This window comes from Pan troglodytes, chromosome 7 (genome assembly GCF_028858775.2).
Source record: "Pan troglodytes isolate AG18354 chromosome 7, NHGRI_mPanTro3-v2.0_pri, whole genome shotgun sequence".
NCBI classification, from domain to species: domain Eukaryota; kingdom Metazoa; phylum Chordata; class Mammalia; order Primates; family Hominidae; genus Pan; species Pan troglodytes.
The window spans coordinates 64,720,391-64,738,650 of NC_072405.2; the positions used below are offsets into that span (position 1 = coordinate 64,720,391).

Genomic DNA, 18,260 nt, shown 5'->3' on the forward strand with positions numbered 1-18,260 from the left:
AAATCCAAGTGATTCTCTAAGCTGATTTTATCATAATCTAGTCCCCAAATCTTTAATTTTCCTTTTTCTCTAGTTTCTCTTTATGTATATAGAATGTATCTTCTTAATGCCTCTTAGTCGACTAAGATTTTTTTTTGAAATACAAACAATTCCTTTCTCTCCTGGCCTTCTGCAGCCTAGACTTATCTGAAAAGAGACTTAACTTTATTTTCAGCCATTCTGAAATATTCAAATATTCTGCCTTTTCTTTCTTTCTTTTTTTTTTCTTTAGGTGGAGTTTCACTCTTGTTGCCTAGGTTGGAATGCAATGGCATGATCTCGGCTCACTACAACCTCCGCCTCCTGGATTCAAGCAATTCTCCTGCCTCAGCCTTCCAAGTAGCTGGGATTACAAGTGTGCACCACCATGCTTAGCTAATTTTGTATTTTTAGTAGAGATGGGGTTTCACCATGTTAATCAGGCTGGTCTCGAACTCCTGACCTCAAGTGATCCACCTGCCTTGGCTTTCCAAAATACTGGGATTATAGGTGTGAGCCACAATGCCCAGCCATATTCTGCCTTTTCTAGATGGAAAATATTCTAATTATTTCTAGGATGTGCCTTCTTAATGGCTTGAGGATTGCAGTGCTAATGGTTTGAGGCTGAATTTTTCTTTGTTCTTTTTAATTTTTTTATTTTTTTAAAACTTTACAATACACCATGGCAGGTACCATCTGCCTGATAGGTGTGAGGAAAGATGACTGCCAGCCCGCTGTCTAAAACCCCAGGCAGGGCATGTTCCTAATCTGGGCACCGATTGCCCCCACCAGTGAATCAAGACCAGCAGATTCTCTGCAAGTGCCCTAGCACACCGGGACACTCAGAATGTGACTTGAGTCTTGGTGAGGCTGAATTTTATATGCGATTAAGAGACACTTTATAGCAAAGCTCTGGGCATCTCCGGTTGGCATCTTTGAAAATGGAACATCAGGACACTTGTTGGAACTCTACTCAAGGCGATTTTGGGTGACTCTGGGGGCAGAGAAGGAGGAGGAAGTCAATTATTCGGTCTTTAGCTGTTGTGAGATGGGAGGCGGGGTGTGGTCTTAGTGGGTCACACTTGAACAGGAAATTGACAGGACTTCCCGGTGGTTCTCTCAACATCTTTAGTGAGGTTTTGGTTACTTTCTTGGGAACTTGTGTCAGAACCTAATCTTTCCATGTATACATGAAACAATCTAGTTGGCATGGTGACTTCCCTGGTCCTCCTTTAAATGCTTCAGGATACCATGGTTCCAGGATCCATAAAGGCGAAATTAAAATTTGGGGTCACCCCTGGTGTACCTATTGCAGATTTAAAAGACCATGCACTATAATGGTCCGTTACAAACTGAGGAAGGCTGGAAGTGCCCTGCTGACATTTAGACATGGTGGTGCCCATGGCGAGTCGATCTGGGCTAGGGAGGAAAGCAGGATATCCTCTTATTGGATGTTATAGGAAAGATATAAGGGAGGGGGTGTGAAACCAAGGCTAGACAAAAAGATTTAATTTTTGATACCTACCCAAGACCAGAGGGTGCTGAGCTAGAGTTGAGTCTAAACATGGTAACCCAGGATAGCAAAGGCAGGTGAGGAGGTGAAGTCCACAGGAAGACAAGAGGCTCACCAAAGACTGGAGGCTCGTCCGCAGCCTCCTTTGCTGAGCTCAGGTTCCCTACTACTACAAATTCTCATGGAAATGAGGATTATAGTTTCAAACTTTAAATTAAGACTCTGTCACATCCTAATCTGTACACAGGAAGAGGAGATAGAGAAGCACGCACACACCAGTGGCTCAACTCCCCAGCCTTCTTAGAATCTTAAGTTTTGTTTGCTCTGTTGATATTTTTGTGTGTGTATGTAATAAATATGAGAAATTAATTTAATGACTTTCATAACCCATTTACTGAGTAACCCAGAATATAACTGAGAGTCGCTTTTCTCTGTGCAGGAGATCCCTGGGAAGCAGTGAAGTATGTGGGGAGGGGCACCTGCCTCAAGTGGGGCTGCAGGGCTTCTGGGAGTGGGGAGTGGGATAATCATCACGCAAAATCCTTGCTCCTCCACTCAGACCAGTGGATACTTACTAAATGTTCCCGTTATTCACAGTAACATTTGCTTTAGGCTTTTGTATTTATTAGCTCACCACAGTGTAATTCTTAACAATCCATGGAACGGTCAGCGGGAGGCTGACTTGAGGTTTATATATCCCAATTATCATTGACACTTATTTTCAGAAAAAGTGAGTTGCCAGTTACCAAAACAGAATGGCTCGGTCTCTTCCACCATTGAATATTGATGCAGCTCTTGCCCATTTACTATGTACTATTATATAACCAGATGTTATAATAACTTGAGTCCATATTGGTCCTCACATTGGGCCCAACCCAAGCATGGTGGGGAAAGGGCAATAATTTGCCCCAGATGGCCCCACAGGAGATAGCAGACATATTGTAGCTAGTGTCATTTTTTCCACCAAAAGGATCAGTGTTGAGTTCGTGTATTTAGCAACCTTGTCGATCCAGGTGAAGTAAGACTGCAACTCCAGATTTTAACAGCAGCCAGTGTCAGAAGAAGTAGGGGACCAGGCTGCTGCCTCACGCCTGTAATACCAGCACTTTGGGAGCCCAAGGTGGATGGATCACGAGGTCAGGAGATCAAGACCATCCTGGCTAACACGGTGAAACCCCATCCCTACTAAAAATACAAAAAAATTATCCAGGCATGGTGGTGTGTGCCTGTAGTCCCAGCTACTCGGGAGGCTGAGGCAGAATTGCTTGAACCCGGGAGGTGGAGGTTGCAGTGAGCTGAGATCACGCCACTGCACTCCACCTTGGGCGAGAGAGTGAGATGCCATCTCAAAAAACAAAACAAAACAAAACAAAACAAAAAAGTAGGGGCAGGGAAACACTAGAAGAAATATAGGAAATTATTCAAAATTAGTCACCATTTTGAATAACTTGGGTTTTACATTGTGTTGTCCCTTGTTAATTGTTTCCTGTGCTTTTAACTTACACTTCTCTACTCCTTGGTTTGTTTTATTAAATAACCCACGCCTTGTCTTCCATGTTCCTATCCTCCCTAATCAGTATATTACCATGTAATGGGTAATTATAATATTTGGCTCTAGTTTAGGCCATCGGTTTAAATTCCATTGCACTACATGATGACATCAAGCTGGAGTAGGTACATCAACATATTGTTGTTAGTGGTGTTAACAGGGAGAGAGAAGACTGTATTAGCCTGATTCCTAAGAGGGCTCATGAAAACTGAGAATTACTTATGACAATTTTTCAATATAGAAACAAAATTAGGCATAGCATTGACAGAACAGGAATAGCTGCATTCAATTTACTACAGTCCACAGTTAACCACTGTATTAATTAGAGCTCTTAGGTTCCAAGAAGTAGTAGAACCTAACTTAAGCAAAGAAATTTATTGGAAAGATTCTGGAGGATTACAGACCCAATAGGAACCTTAAGAACCATACTCCAAAGTAGGCAAGAAGTTAGTTCCTAGAGAACTAGGAAGCAGGAGCTATGGCAGTGGTCCCAGCAGAAAGCTAGGCCAGAATACCACCACTGGATTGATTCTTCAGCCCTTCCTTTAGTCTTCAAAGGAAGCAACCCACAGGCCAATTTTGTTCATTTTCTGACTTCCTGGCTGTACCAGTGTACCGATAGGTACACTGGTACATCATTTTGCCTCCTTTTTTGGGAGGCAGGCACCTAAAAATACTATTTCAACCAGACCATGAGCATTTGGGGGGAAGTAATTTCTCTAAATGTGCAGCCAAAGGCAACAAATGTCCTCTGCATTTACCAGGGGATGCACCTCTGGCAAAGACCAGAGCAATAGAGGGGAGCGGAGGTTTAAGCTACCCCAGGGTACCTAATTCCTGCATTCAGCTGTAATGGGTCTCAGTCCTCTAAGCCCCTCGTGCTATTTCATGCTCATTGTTTCGGTTACAATAGAGGATTCTGGCAGGGCGTGGTGGCTCACGCCTGTAATCCCAAAACTTTGGGAGGCTGAGGCGAGAGGATCACTTGAGCCCCAGAGTTTGAGACCAGCCTGGGCAACAAACACCCCGTCTCTACTAAAAGTTAAAAAAAACTAGCCTGGCGTGGTGGCACACACCTATAGTCCTAGCTACTAAGGAGACTGAGGAGGGAGGATTGCTTGAGCCCCAGGGTTTGAGACCAGCCTGGGCAACAAACACCCCGTCTCTACTAAAAGTTAAAAAAAATTAGCCTGGCGTGGTGGCACACACCTATAGTCCTAGCTACTAAGGAGACTGAAGCGGGAGGATTGCTTGAGCCCGGGAGGTTGAGGCTGCAGTGAGCCGAGATCTTGCCACTGCACTCCAGCCTGGGTGACAAAGTGAGACCCTGTCTCAAGAAAAAGAATACAGGATTCCAAAGACTCTAGTTTTGAATAACCCAGTTACAGTCCCTCCCAAAATTTACTCTCCACCCATTCAAGGATAGTTTCTTTTTCCCCTCAGGACTATAATAAATCGTTCTTACACCACTCCTGGGAAGGGGAGAGTGACCCTGTGATGACAGGTAATGCACCAGGCCTGTGCGGCTTGCTTGGAGTGTCAGCACGATTTAGTCAAATTGCACACTCATGGCTCCATAAGTTCCAGTGGCTGTGGAGGTTCTTTTCACTTCTTAGGGTCTTCAGGCCTGGCTGATCATCATATTCCATTTCTCTTGGTTATCATGATTGGTGCAATGTGTCTCAGTTGCTGGAATATTCTACAGCAATGAAGAAACAGTGCCCTTAGGAGTATGCTTGTCTGAGAATAAAATGATTGTAAAATAAGGCAGAACAATGTTTGAACTCTTAAGACTAATTCTGCATAAAGTTAGAGCTCTTCATGGAGACATCAGTTCTGTGATCCAGGAAATAAATTATCTTTGGAGAAATAGCGAGTGTGGGGAAGACCTGATTGGGATTGAGATAGAATTTCCCCATAGGGGCCAAGTGCAGTGGCTCACAGCTGTAACCCCAGCACTTTGGGAGGCCACGGTGGGTGGATCACGAGGTCAGGAGTTCAAGACCAGCCTGGCCAACATGGTGAAACTCCATCTCTACTAAAAATACAAAAATTAGCTGGTCATGGAGGCGCATTCCTGTAATCCCAGCTACTCAGGAGGCTGAGGCAGAAGAATTGCTTGACCCAGGAGGTGGAAGTTGCAGTGAGCTGAGATTGAGCCACTGCACCCCAGCCTGGGCTACAGAGCGAGACTCCATCTCAAAAATAAAAAAAAAACAAAAATTTCCCTATAGGTAGGTGAGATAGGAACCTCCTGCTCACCACCATCTCCCTTTCTCACCTAGCTCCTGTCACCCAGAGGCAACTATTTTCAAATTTTTGAGATGGATGTTTGGGTATTTACCTTCTGTTTTGGCATACACTTTTGTAGCTCTCCTATTCCAAAGTTGATGGCTGTTATGCCTACTACTTAGTTACCGTTTTGGGTTTTCCCTTTACTTTTTAAAATTTTGTTTTATTTATTTATATTTTTGAGACAGACTCTCACTCTGTTGCCCAGGCTAGAGTGCAGTGGCACGATCTCAGCTCATTGCAACCTCTGACTCCTGGGTTCAAGCAATTCTCCCACCTCAGCCTCCCAAGTAGCTGGGATTACAGGTACATGCCACCAAGCCCGGCTAATTTTTGTATTTTTAATAGAGACAGGGTTTCACCATGTTGGCCAGACTGGCCTTGAACTTCTGACCTCAAGTAACCCGCCCACCTGAGCTTCCCAAAGTGCTGGGATTACAGACGTGAGCCACCGTGCCTGGCCTCCCTTTACTTTTATTCCTAGAATTCTCTTGGTTTGGATTCACTTTTTCCTGAATCCCATGCCTTCCTCTCATCTGATTTATTTTCTTTCTATTTATTTATTTATTTATTTGAGACAAGATCTCACTTTGTTACTCAGGCTGGAGCGTAGTGGCGTGAACTGAGTTCACTGCAGCCTCAACTTCCTGGGCTCAAGTGATTCTCCCACCTTAGCCTCCCGAGTAGCTGGGACTACATGCTCGTGCCATCACACCCAGCTAATTTTTGTATTTTTTGTAGATATGGGGTCTCACTATGTTGCTCAGGCTGATCTCAAACTCCTGAGCTCAGGCCATCTGCCCACCTCGGCCTCCCGAAGTATTGGGATTACAGGCATGAGCCAGCATGCCCGGCCTATTTTCTTATTTTGGTGAAATACATCCTTCAGTAGCTTCCTGAAAAAGAATACATGGGAGATCATTTGTTCCAGTCCCTACATGCCTGATAATGTGTTTTACTCTGACATTTGATTAATAATTTGGTCCAAATTGTATATTGAAATTAATTTTCTCTCACAATTTTAAGAACATCTATGGAGAAGTCTAATGCTTCCCTCCTGGTACTCTGCATGTAACTAACTTTTTTTTGTGTGGAAGATTTTAGGATATTCTCTGAATTAGGTATCTATTTTGGCAAAACAAATTATCCCTAAACTTAGTGGGTTTGATTTAACATTTATTATCTCATTATTTCCATTTGGTCAGGAATCTAGTTTCAGTTTAGCTAGGCCCTCTGGCTCAGGGACTCTCAAAACACTGCAATCAGGGTTTCAGCTGGGGCTGCAGTAAGGTTTGATATAATTAATATAATTTTCTTCTGCTTTCACAGACTTCTCATCAGGCTGGAGATAATGAAATAATATTTAAACTGCTGAGAGAGAAAAAATAAGCATCAACTTACCATTCTTTATCTAGCAAAAATATTGTTTAGAAATGAAGACGAAATAGAGTTTTTCAGGCAAATGGAAACTGAGAGAATTTGTTGCCTATAGACCTGCACTATCAAAAATACAAAAAGAGAAATGATACCAGATAGAAACCTGGACACATACAGAGCAATAAAGAATATTGGAAATGGTAAATATGGGCTAAAGTAAAAGATTTTTCTTCTTTTTCAACTGTCTCTAGAAGACAATTGAATATTTAAAATAGTAGTAGTAGTAATAATAATAATGCATTGTTGGATTTGAAGCATATGTAGAAAGCATGATGACAATGGCACAAAGGAAAGGAAGGGAAAATGGAAGCCTGTTGTTCTAAGGTTCACATTATAACTGAAGTAACATAGTATTTTATGAAGGTAGACTATCGTAAGTTAAGGATATATATTGAAACCTTAGAAGAACCATTAAAACAGTAAAACTAGGAGGTATAGCTAATAATCCAAGAGTGGAGGTTAAAAAAAATCCCAAAACTTAATAAACCCAAAAGAGGGTGGGGAAAAAAGGAACAAAATATCTATATAATATATAGAAAGGTAATAGTTAGATGATATATTTAAACCCAAACCTGTCAATAATTAAATTAAACATAAGTGGTCTAAACAGTCCAATTAAAAGGCAGAGATTGTTGGACTGAATAAAAATAGGTAAACCCAACTATATTTTGTTTATAAGAAAACTAAGTTAAATATAAATATCCCTATAAAGCAAAAGTAAAAGAATAGAAAATGATAAAATACTAGTCAAAGACTAGTGAAAAGAAAGTTGGAATGGCTATATTAACAGCAAGAAAAAGCATAACTTAAAATAGAACTTTTACTAGGAATTAAGAAGGATACTTCAGAATGGTAAAGGAATCAAGGAACGTAGTAATCCTAAATGGGCATGATAGAGCTTCAAAATTAATAAAGCAAAAAAGATGAAACAGAAAGATACTATCTATAATTATAGTTGAAGATAAACACTCTTCCTTCAGTGATTGGTAAAACAAGCAGACAAAAAATGTCAGTTATACAGAAAAGGGGAACAACGCTTGTGTTAGAGTTCTCCAGAGAAACAGAATCAACAGGATTGATCTGTCTATCTATCTATCTATCTATCTATCTATCTATCTATCTATCTATCTATCATCTATCTATCTATCTATCTATCATCTGTCAACATTTAAGGAATTGACTTGTGATTGTAGGGGCTTGACAAGTCCAAAATCTGTAGGCCGGCAGGCTGGAAACTCAGGGAAGAGTTGTCAGGTCCACAGGCAGTTTCCTGGCAAAACTCTTTCTTGCTTGGAGGAGGCTAGTCTTTGTTCTATTAAGGCCTTCAGCTAACTGGATACGTCTGCTTTATTCAAAGTCCACTGATTCAAATGTTAATTTCATAGAAAACAAAAGTGATGTTTCCCACAGAAGCATCCAGACTAACATTTGACCTAGTATCTGGACACTGTGGCCCAGCAAGCTAAGATATTATACATAAAGTTAATCATCACAACTCTGATCAGACTTGACCCAAAAACTGACAAACTACATATTCTTTTTAAGTTTGCATGGAACATTTACCAAGACAAGCCATAAAACCAGTGTCACTAGATTTAAAAGGATGAATATCAAACAGAGTGCTCCTCACATCACAATGAAGTTAAATTCATTAAGAGGAAGATATCTGGAAGCTCCCTAAATATGTGGAAATTAGATCATTAACTTCCAAATAATTAATGAATTTAAGAAGAAATCACAAAGAATGTTATAAAATATTTTTAACTGAATAAAAATGAAAACTCGATATATCAAAAATTTTTGGTATGCAGCTAAAGCAGTGCTTAGTGAAAAGCTTATAGCTTTAAGTGTTTATATTAGAAAAAGAAGTCTAAAGTAATTCATGTAAGTTTTCATCTTAAACTAGAAATAGAGTAAATAATGGAAGGTAACCAACAGAAAAAGTAAATGAAACAAAGAAGTTGCTTTATTTTTAAAAATCAGTAAAATTGATAAACTTCTAGCTAGACCGCTCAAGAAAAATTGAAAGTAAACACAAATTATGAATATTTGGTATGAATAAGAGCATATCACTATAGAGCCTAAGACCTTAAAAGGATATTAAAGAAATAGTATGAACAACTTTATGCTAATATATTTGACAATTTAAGTAAAATGGACACATTCCTTTAGAAAAAAATTACCAAAACTGGGCCAGGTGCAGTGGCTCACACCTGTAATCCCAGCACTTTGGGGGGGCTGAAGTGGGAGGATTACCTGAAGTCAGGAGTTTGAGACAAGCCTGGCCAACATGGCGAAATACCATCTCTACTAAAAATTACAAAAAAATTAGCTGGGTATGGTGGATTACATGCCTGTAATCCCAGCTACTCGGGAGGCTGAGCCAGAGGAATTGCTTGAACCTGGGAGGTGGAGGTTGCGGTGATCTGAGATCGCGCCACTGCACTCCAGCCTGGGCGACAGAGCAAGACTCTGTCTCAAAAAAAAAAAAAAAAAAAAAAAATTACCAAAACTGACTACAGAAGAAATAAAAATTGAATAGCCTTACATTTGTTAAATAATTTTTATTTATAATTAAAGATATTTTTATAAAGAATACTCTAGGACCATAAGGCTTCACAGGTTAATTGTATTAAATATTTAAGGAAAAAATAATACCAATCTTATTCATAGTCTTTCAGAAAATAGAGGCGTATCGATTTTTCTAACTCATTTTAAGAAATAGCATCATTCTAGTATCAAAAGCAAACAAGGACATTGCAAAGAAGAAGGGGAAGAAGGAAGAGGAAGAGGAGGAGAAAGGGAAGCAGGAGATGGAGAAGAAGGAAGGCAGGTACAGTGCAATATTTCTCATGAACATAAACACAATTTTTAAAAAAGTATTAACAGGCTGGGCTTGGTGGCTCACACCCATAATCCCAGCACTTTGGAAGGCCAAGGCGGGCAGATCACAAGGTCAGGAGTTCGAGACCAGCCTGACCAACATGGTGAAACCCTGTCTCTGTAGCGGAGAATGGTGGCGCATGCCTGTAATCCCAGCTACTCAGGAGGCTGAGGCAGGAGAATCACTTGAACCCAGGAGGCGGAGGTTGCAGTGAGCCGTGATCACGCCACTGCACTCCAGCCTGACCAACAAAGCAAGACACTGTCTCAAAAAAAAAAAAGTATTAACAAATTAAATTTAGTAATATATACAAAAGAGACTATACTGTAATCAAGTAGAGTTTATTCCAGAAATCCAAGGTTGAATTAACTTTAAAAAGTCAACTAATTAAGTCACTAAGTTAATGAATAAAGGGGACAAACTGTATTGTCATTTAAATAGAGGCAAAAAAAGCACATAACATTTAAATCCATTTAAGATGTCTAAGCAAACTAGTAATAAAAGGGAACTCCCTCAACCTGATAAAGGGCATCTGCAAAACACCTGGAGCTCACATCATGCTTAATAGTAAAAGACTGAATTATTTCATCCAAAGATTGAGAACAAGGCAAAAATGTCTGCTTTCAGTCTTTAAATCAATATAATACTGGATCACCTATGCAGTGCAAAATAAGGCAAAGAAAAAAAGTCATAGAGATTGGAAAGAAAGAAGTAAAACTTTCTTTATTCTTGGAAAAAATAATCATGTATATATAAACAATCTCACGAAATCTACAAAACATCTTCTAGAAATAATAAATGAGTTTAGCAGGGCAGCAGGATACAAGGGCAGTATACTAGCAATTAATTTACAAAAGCATCAGAAAGCATGAACATAAAGATTAATGTAACAAAATATGTGTAGGTGTGGACCTACAAAATTGTAGGTCCACATTTGAAAATGCCCCCAAAGGCAGGCACTGTGAGCTGCACAACCACACACTCATTTCCAACCCTCTTGCCTGCCTCTGTCTAGGAGCTTGAAAAAGCTACGTACCCATTTTTATTTACTTATTTATTTTGCAGCTACTCTTGCAGCTAATGGTAGTCAAAGGACCCATTTGTGGCAAATGAGAGAGATGTAGGATAATCTTCCAGGCCACTTCTGGGACAGCTACACCCTCCAGCTTCCTGCCCTGGATGTAGATATGCTGCCTGAAGCTGCGAAAACCTTCCAACCAGGAAGTGGCACACTAAGGTGACAAGTATTCTGACAGCTCTGACTGCCTACTTCCATATTTCCAGTAATATTAAATAATTGATTGCCATTATTGCTTAAATCAAAGTTAGTTAGCTGTCCTGTTACTTACATTCCATGCTGATACCTGACCTCACACAACTGGGAATAGATAGATAATGGCCCCCAAAAGATTAGGAATTCTGCTGGTCACGGTGGCTCACACCTATAATCCCAACACTTGGAAGGCCAAGGTGGGAGGATCGCTTGAAGCCAGGTGTTTAAGACCAGCCTGAGCAGTGTAGTGAGACCCTGGTTCTACAAAAAATAAAATAAAATAAAAATGGCCAAGGCAGGCAGATTACTTGAGGTCAGGAGTTCAAGACAAGTCTGGCCAACATAGTGAAACCCTGTCTCTACAAAAAAAAATACAAAAATGAGCCGAGTGTGGTGGCATGTGCCTGTGGTCCCAGCTACTCAGGAGGCTGAGGTGGGAGGATCGCTTGAGCTGGGAATGCAGAAGTTGCAGTGAGCCGAGATTGTGCCACTGCCCTCCAGCCTGCATGACACAGCGAGATCCCGTCTCAAAAAAAAAAAAAAAAAGGAAGTAAAAAAAATTAGCCAGGTATGGTGGCATGCACCTGTAGTCCTAGCTATTCAGGAGACTAGGGCATGCCAGGCTTGAGCCCAGGAGTTTGAGGTTGCAGTGAGCTATGATCACACCACTGCACTGCAGCCTAGGTGACAGAGTGAGACCCTGTCTTTAACAACAACAACAAAAGGACAGGAAGTCTCATTTGGGAGTCTCGCAATTCTAATTGAGTGAATGCAGTTTCTCTTCATTCTCCTTCCTCATCTCAGTTCGGAAGAGCTCCTATAGAACCCCTTAAATCTGATGTCCATATGGAGAATAAGCACTTACAGAGTGAGGGAGGCTAAATCTGGGACTTGCACTCAACAGACAGTGCCCTGAGTGTCTGCGGGGTCCCTTCCCCATCTTACTCCAGAGGGTCCAGGAGGCCACAGTGGGGAGCAGAGGTGGCCCCCAGGAGTGTGCACTGCTGTGTTTAGAGTCTTCGCAGCCTTTGTGTGATGATTTAAGTGAAGTTGCTGAGAGGTTTAAGAATTGGGAAATAATCCTTTTGAATCTCTTATAATTGCTATTAAATCATAAATTTCCTGTAATTAATAGAACTCAGGAGCAAGTGGTGACCACGGCATTTTTTCAGGGTCTGATCTCAGTCAATGGAGTGGCATTAACACCCATGTGTTTCATAAACGTTAGAACTGCTGTTTTCTAGAGACAACTGTACATTCTCTTCTCCCACCTGCAGGGATTGAGCTTCTTAGTATTTGGACTTATTGTGCCAAAATTGGTTTTCATCTGAACAAACCAACAATTCTAGATAGCTAATAGCCCCAATCACCTTTCCATTAACTGCTGGAATTTGACAGGTGCCCCAGAAATACCTTCGGACATTCATTTGAAATTTAAATGAAGGGGACACATTTAGGCAGCTCTAGAAACATGAAGGCAGCTCTAGCTTTGCCCTCCTCAGCCCAGCCATAAGCGTAGCCCCTTGTGTTACTCATCAAGTCCAGTATGAGAACCAGCAAGCTGGCCAATGCATTGTGCACTTAGGAACAATGCACTCATCTATTTTAGGCCCCTGTTCTGAGTGCAAAGCTCTATCCACAGTGATTTCCTGATTTCTTCCTGATCACTACAGTGCAGGGTGAGGGGAATGGATAAGGTCTCTCAATTTTACATGCCATATCATTAATAGACCATTAAAAAAATAGATTTAGGTGGTACAAGTGCATAATCAGCATAGCAATTGATGTAGAAGAACTATTTGAAAAATCCAACACCCATTCATGATTAACTCTTTAAAAACTAGCAATAGAAGGGGAATATCTTCAAATTGATACAGGGTATTTATAAAAACCTACACTGAATGGCATACTTAATGGTAAAAGCTGAATATGTTCCCCTTGTGATCAAGAACAATACAAGGATGTCTGCTCTTAACACTCTTATTCAACATAGCATGAGAAGTTGTAGCCAGCGCAGTAAAGCAAGAAAAGAAAATAAGTCAAAAAGATCATATAGGAAGAAACAAAATTGTTCCTATTTGCTAATGACATACTTAGATATATAGAAATCCCCTCAAAACTTACAAAAAATAAAAATAAACCCTAGAGCTAATAAGTGAGTTTAGCAAGGTCACATGATACAAGATAAACATAAAATAATCAATTGCACTTCAATTGTTCATTGGTAATTACCAATGAGCATGTGCACACCAAAATTAAAAATACGGTCCCACTTACAATCATTAAAAAATACTAAAGTGTAAATCTAAAAAAAAAGTACAGAACTTGTATACTATATACTACAAAACTACAAATCACTGATGAAAGAAATCAAAGAAGACCTAAATAAATGGTGAGACATACCATGGTTCATGGATTGGAAGACTCTATAGTAAATATTTCAATTCCCAAATGGATATTCAGGTGTAACATAATTCCAGCAAGACTTTTTTGCAGACATAGACAACAATATTTTAAATTTAGATGGGACTGCAAAGAAATCAGAAGAGCTAAGACAATTCTGAAAGGCAAGAATAAGAATGAGAGGAATCTGTCTACTCCATCTCAAGACTGATTTTTTAGCTATACCAATTAAGATTGTGTAGTATTGGCAGAGGGATAAACACATAGATGAATAAAGCAGAATAGGGAACCCGGAAAGATATCCACACAAATGTGCCCAAATGATTTTTTACAAAGATTCACAAGTAATTAAAAACAGGAAAGATGGCTGGGTGCGGTGGCTCACACCTGTAATCTCAGCACTTTGGAAGGCCAAGGTGGGCGGATCACCTGAGGTCAGGAGTTCTAGACCAGCCTGACCAACATGGCGAAACCCTGTCTCTACTAAAACTACAAAACTAGCTGGGTGTGGTGGCGCATGCCTGTAATTCCAGCTACTCAGGAGGCTGAGGCAGGAGAATCACTTCAACCCAGGAGACAGAGGTTGCGATGAGCCAAGGTCGCGCCACTGCACTCCATCTGGGAAACAAGAGCAAAACTCCATCTCAAACAAACAAACAAACAAACCCAGGAAAGACTACCTTTTCAGTGAATGATTTCTGGAGCAATTGGACATCTATAGGCAAAAAAAGAAAGCTTTCCCTGAGTTTCACATTTTATACAAAAATTAACTTAAAATGGATCAAGGACTTAATATAAAATGTAAAACTATAAAACTTTTAGGGAAAGAAATAATAAGATAAATCTGCAAGAACTAATGTTACGCCAAAATTTCTTAGACTGGACACCAAAAACATGATCCATAAAAGAAAAAGTTAATAAATTAGACTTCATAAAAACTTAAAATGTTTGCTCTACAAAAGACCTTGTTAAAAGGGTGAAAATATAAATTACAGACTGGGAGAAAACACATATCCACACACCACATATTTTCAAACCACATATCCAACAAAGAACTAGTCTAAGGAATATATTAAGAACTCTCAAAGCTTAGCAGTTAAAAAAAAACTCAATCTAAATAGGCAAAAGACAAAAAGAGACATTTCATGCATGAGGATGTACAGATGACAATCACATGCAAAGATGTGTTATTAGAGAAACTTACTATCATTAGGAATATTTATTTTCTCTCACACCTTGCTTTGTCTTTGTCTACAGCATTTATCGTCACAGTATGTATCATGTATTTATTTGTTTCTTTATTGTCTGTCCCCCTCCAGTAAAATGTAATCTCTATGTGGGTGGGAACCCTGGGTTCTGTTCACTGCTTTTTCACCAGGACCAGAATTGTGCCTGGCTGGTGGTAACCACTCAGTACATATTTGTGGAATGAATGAATACATGCCCTTGCACGTTTAAATGGATCTCAGCTGTAAGTTTTATCCATGGGGTCCTGGTTTTTTAAAATAATAGATTTTTAAATCACTTTTCCTTTCTTGTCTGTAGTAATTTAGTTCAATTTTCTACTCCTTGGGTAATTAATACTTTGCTCAAAAACTATCAGTGTCCTCTACATTTCCAAAATAATTTCCATAGATTTAGTAGTCTCTTATAATTCTTTTACTCTATCTTTTTTAAATCTCTTTTTTATAAGGCTCAACATGAGTTTTCTACTTTATCTTTTTTTGTTTAATGAATTAATTTTGCATTTATTTTTTGTTGTATTTTTACCTCATTGAATTCACCTTATTTTTATCTATTTAATTTATTCAGATTCATTTTATTGTCTTTTTTCCCTAATTTCTTAAGGTTATGTATTAGTTATGATGAAGACTAAATTGCTGTAGAAAGAGGATCCCAAAACCTCTTTATTTCTTTTTCATGGAACAGTCCAGGAGGGGTAGGTGATCATTCTACATATTTATTTCAGGAACACAGGCAAACAGGATGATGCTGCCACTCTCTAAGGTAGGGATTAGCACTCTACAGCATGCAGACAAATTCTACCTGTGGCTTGTTTTGCAAATAAAGTTTTATTGGAATGCAACCACGCTAATTTGTTTACATACTGCCTGTGGATGCTTTTGATCTATAATGGCAGAGCTGAGTAGTTATGGCAGAGAGTTATGGCAGAGTTGAGTAGTTATGGCCCACAAAAACGAAATTATTTTCCCTCTGGCCATTTTCAAAAGAGCTTGCTGCTGCTGCTGTAAGGCGGTGTCCAGTCTGCATAATCAAAACTGGGTCACCAACATGTCCTGGCTGTTTTCAGCTTGTGGGGAGAGAAAAGGAAATGTGGAGAAGTCATGTCCACTGTACCGACAAGTGGTACACAGCCTTCCACTCACATTTTACTGGTGAAACTATGTCACATGGCCACATCTAGCTGCAAGGGAGTCTGGGGACTGCAGTGTAGTTGGGCATCAGCTACACACACCACGACCCACCTACTATTCTTTCACTGTGGTAAAAGGAGAGAATGGAGTTTGGAGGATGCCTACCATTTCCTCCTTAGATAAACACAAAGTGCCTATATTTTCTGTCTTTCTTCTTTAATAATGAAGAAATGTCAAACAAGGATTTTTTTTTCCAGAACAACTTCTTTGACTCAGAGGTTCTGGTATGACAGCCTCCTTTTCATAGTGCTTTTTTTAGGTAGTTTGTAATTTCAGTTTGGAATTCTTCTTTAAGGAATATTTTGGAGGATGTTTCTTAGTTTTCAAATACTTACGTATTTTTTAAAGTCATATTTTGATTATTTATTTCTATTTGTTAAGAGAATGTGTCCCTAAAATGTATACTTCTCCAAATGTGTTTATGACCAAATGAATAAGGAATTTTGTAATACCTGGACACACATATGGGTGTGTATGTATTCCTTTTTCAAATGACAAAGATTTATCTAATAACTACACACGTTTGATTACATTATGTCCTTTCTTATTTTTGTCTTTTATATCTAATTCTGAAAGATTTATTAAACTCCCTCATTCTAATATAATTTTTAGAATTAAGTTTTTGCATTTCTAATAATTTCCATTTATATATTTACCTGTCATGTTTTTAAATTTAAGTTTATTATATTTTCCTATTTATTTATTTATTGAGACAAGGCCTCACCTTGTCCCCCAGGCTGGACAGTGGCGCAACCTCAGCTCACTTTAGCCTTGACCTCCTGGGTTCAAGGGATCCTCCTGCCTCAGCCCCCCAAGTACCTGGGACAATAGGCACATGCCCAGCTAATTTTTGTGTTTTTTGTAGAGACAGGGTTTTACCATGTTGCCCAGGTTGGTCTCAAACTCCTGAGCACAAGTGATTCACCTGCCTCAGCCTCCCAAATTGCTAGGATTATAGATGTGAGCCATTGCACCTTGCCAAGTTTATTATATTTGCTTTAAACATTGTTCATTTAATGTTATTTGTATCCATGTGTTTCTTTTTGAATATTTAATCTTAAATCTGTTTTCTGATATTAATAATTTGTGATTGTGATGTCTTTTTGCTAGTATTCATTTATCGTAGTATTCACTTTTTTCCTAAGCCTTATATCTCTAGTAAGAAAAAAAGAAAAAATGCCTTACTAGAGAAGGTAAATGAGGATAATAAAATATGGTCTGTCTTTTATAAGGCTGAAAGAAGATAATGGCTGGAAGAGTTTTGTAAATCATAAAGAACTACACATGTAACAAATATTGTTCATTCTGCTACTGGGTCTGTGGACATGCCTAAGTTGTTGTTCTCTGACTTCAATTATACATTTCTGGGCAGATCAGATCTATTATCTATTAATTATCTATCTATCAATCAATCATCAATCTATCCATTATCTATCTATCCATCTATTATCTATCTATCTATCTATCTATCTATCTATCTATCTAGATTATGATTCTAACCAATTTAGTCATTAGCAGTGGGCTGTATCTACTATTCCAACATAACTATATCACACACCTGCCCGTTTTCATTGCCAATACCAGATAGAATATTTATGCCATTATTATTTTGGAACCCATAAAGTATAGAGTGAAAAGTATGTTTATTTTTATTTTCCTACTATTGTTATCTAAAAACATACACAGTGTTTCAAGAAAACAAGCTACTGTGAAGCATCAAATAAGAAATACTCTGGTTGGGGGCTGAGGTGGGGAGGCAGCACTTTTTTTTTTTACATCAATGTTTATTTTAAGTTCCAGGGTACCTATGCGGGATGTGCAGGTTTGTTACATAGGTAAACGTGTGCCTTGGTGATTTGCTGCACAGATCAACCCATCACCTAGGTATTAAGCCAAGCATCCATTAGCTATTCTTCCTGATGCTGTCCCTTGCCCTGCAGCCCCGACAGGGCCCAGTGTGTGCTGTTCCCTCCCTGTATGTCCATGTGTTCTCATCCTTCAGCTCCCACTTATAAGTGAGAACATGCAGTGTCTGGTTTTCTGTTCCTTTGTTAATTTCCTGAGGATAATGGCTTCCAGCTCCATTCATGTCCCTGCAAAGGACACGATCTCATTCCTTTTTATTGCTGCGTGGTATTCCAGGGTGTAAATGTACCACAGTTTCTTTATCCAGTCTATCACTGATGGGCATTTGGATTGATTCCATGTCTTTGCTATTGTGAATAGTGCTACAATAAACATACATGTGCATGTATTTTTATAATACAATGAATTATATTCCTTTAGGTATATATCTAGTAATGGGATTGCTGGGTCAAATGGTATTTCTGCTTCTAGATCTTTGAGGAATCACGACACTGTCTTCCACAATAGCTGGAGTAATTTACATCCCCACTAACAGTATAAAAGATTTCCTTTTTCTCCGCACCGTGACAGCATCTGTTGTTTCTTGACTT

The 18,260-nt window shown here is 39.2% G+C and overlaps 1 non-coding gene across 1 annotated transcript; it reads right to left on the reverse strand.

Moving 5' to 3' along the window:
• Nucleotides 1–773: 773 nt before the first annotated feature.
• On the reverse strand, nucleotides 774–884 carry LOC112204284 (small nucleolar RNA SNORA3/SNORA45 family). The gene has a single exon (XR_002937855.1). It is a non-coding gene; the product is annotated as a small nucleolar RNA SNORA3/SNORA45 family (small nucleolar RNA).
• Nucleotides 885–18,260: the final 17,376 nt, after the last annotated feature.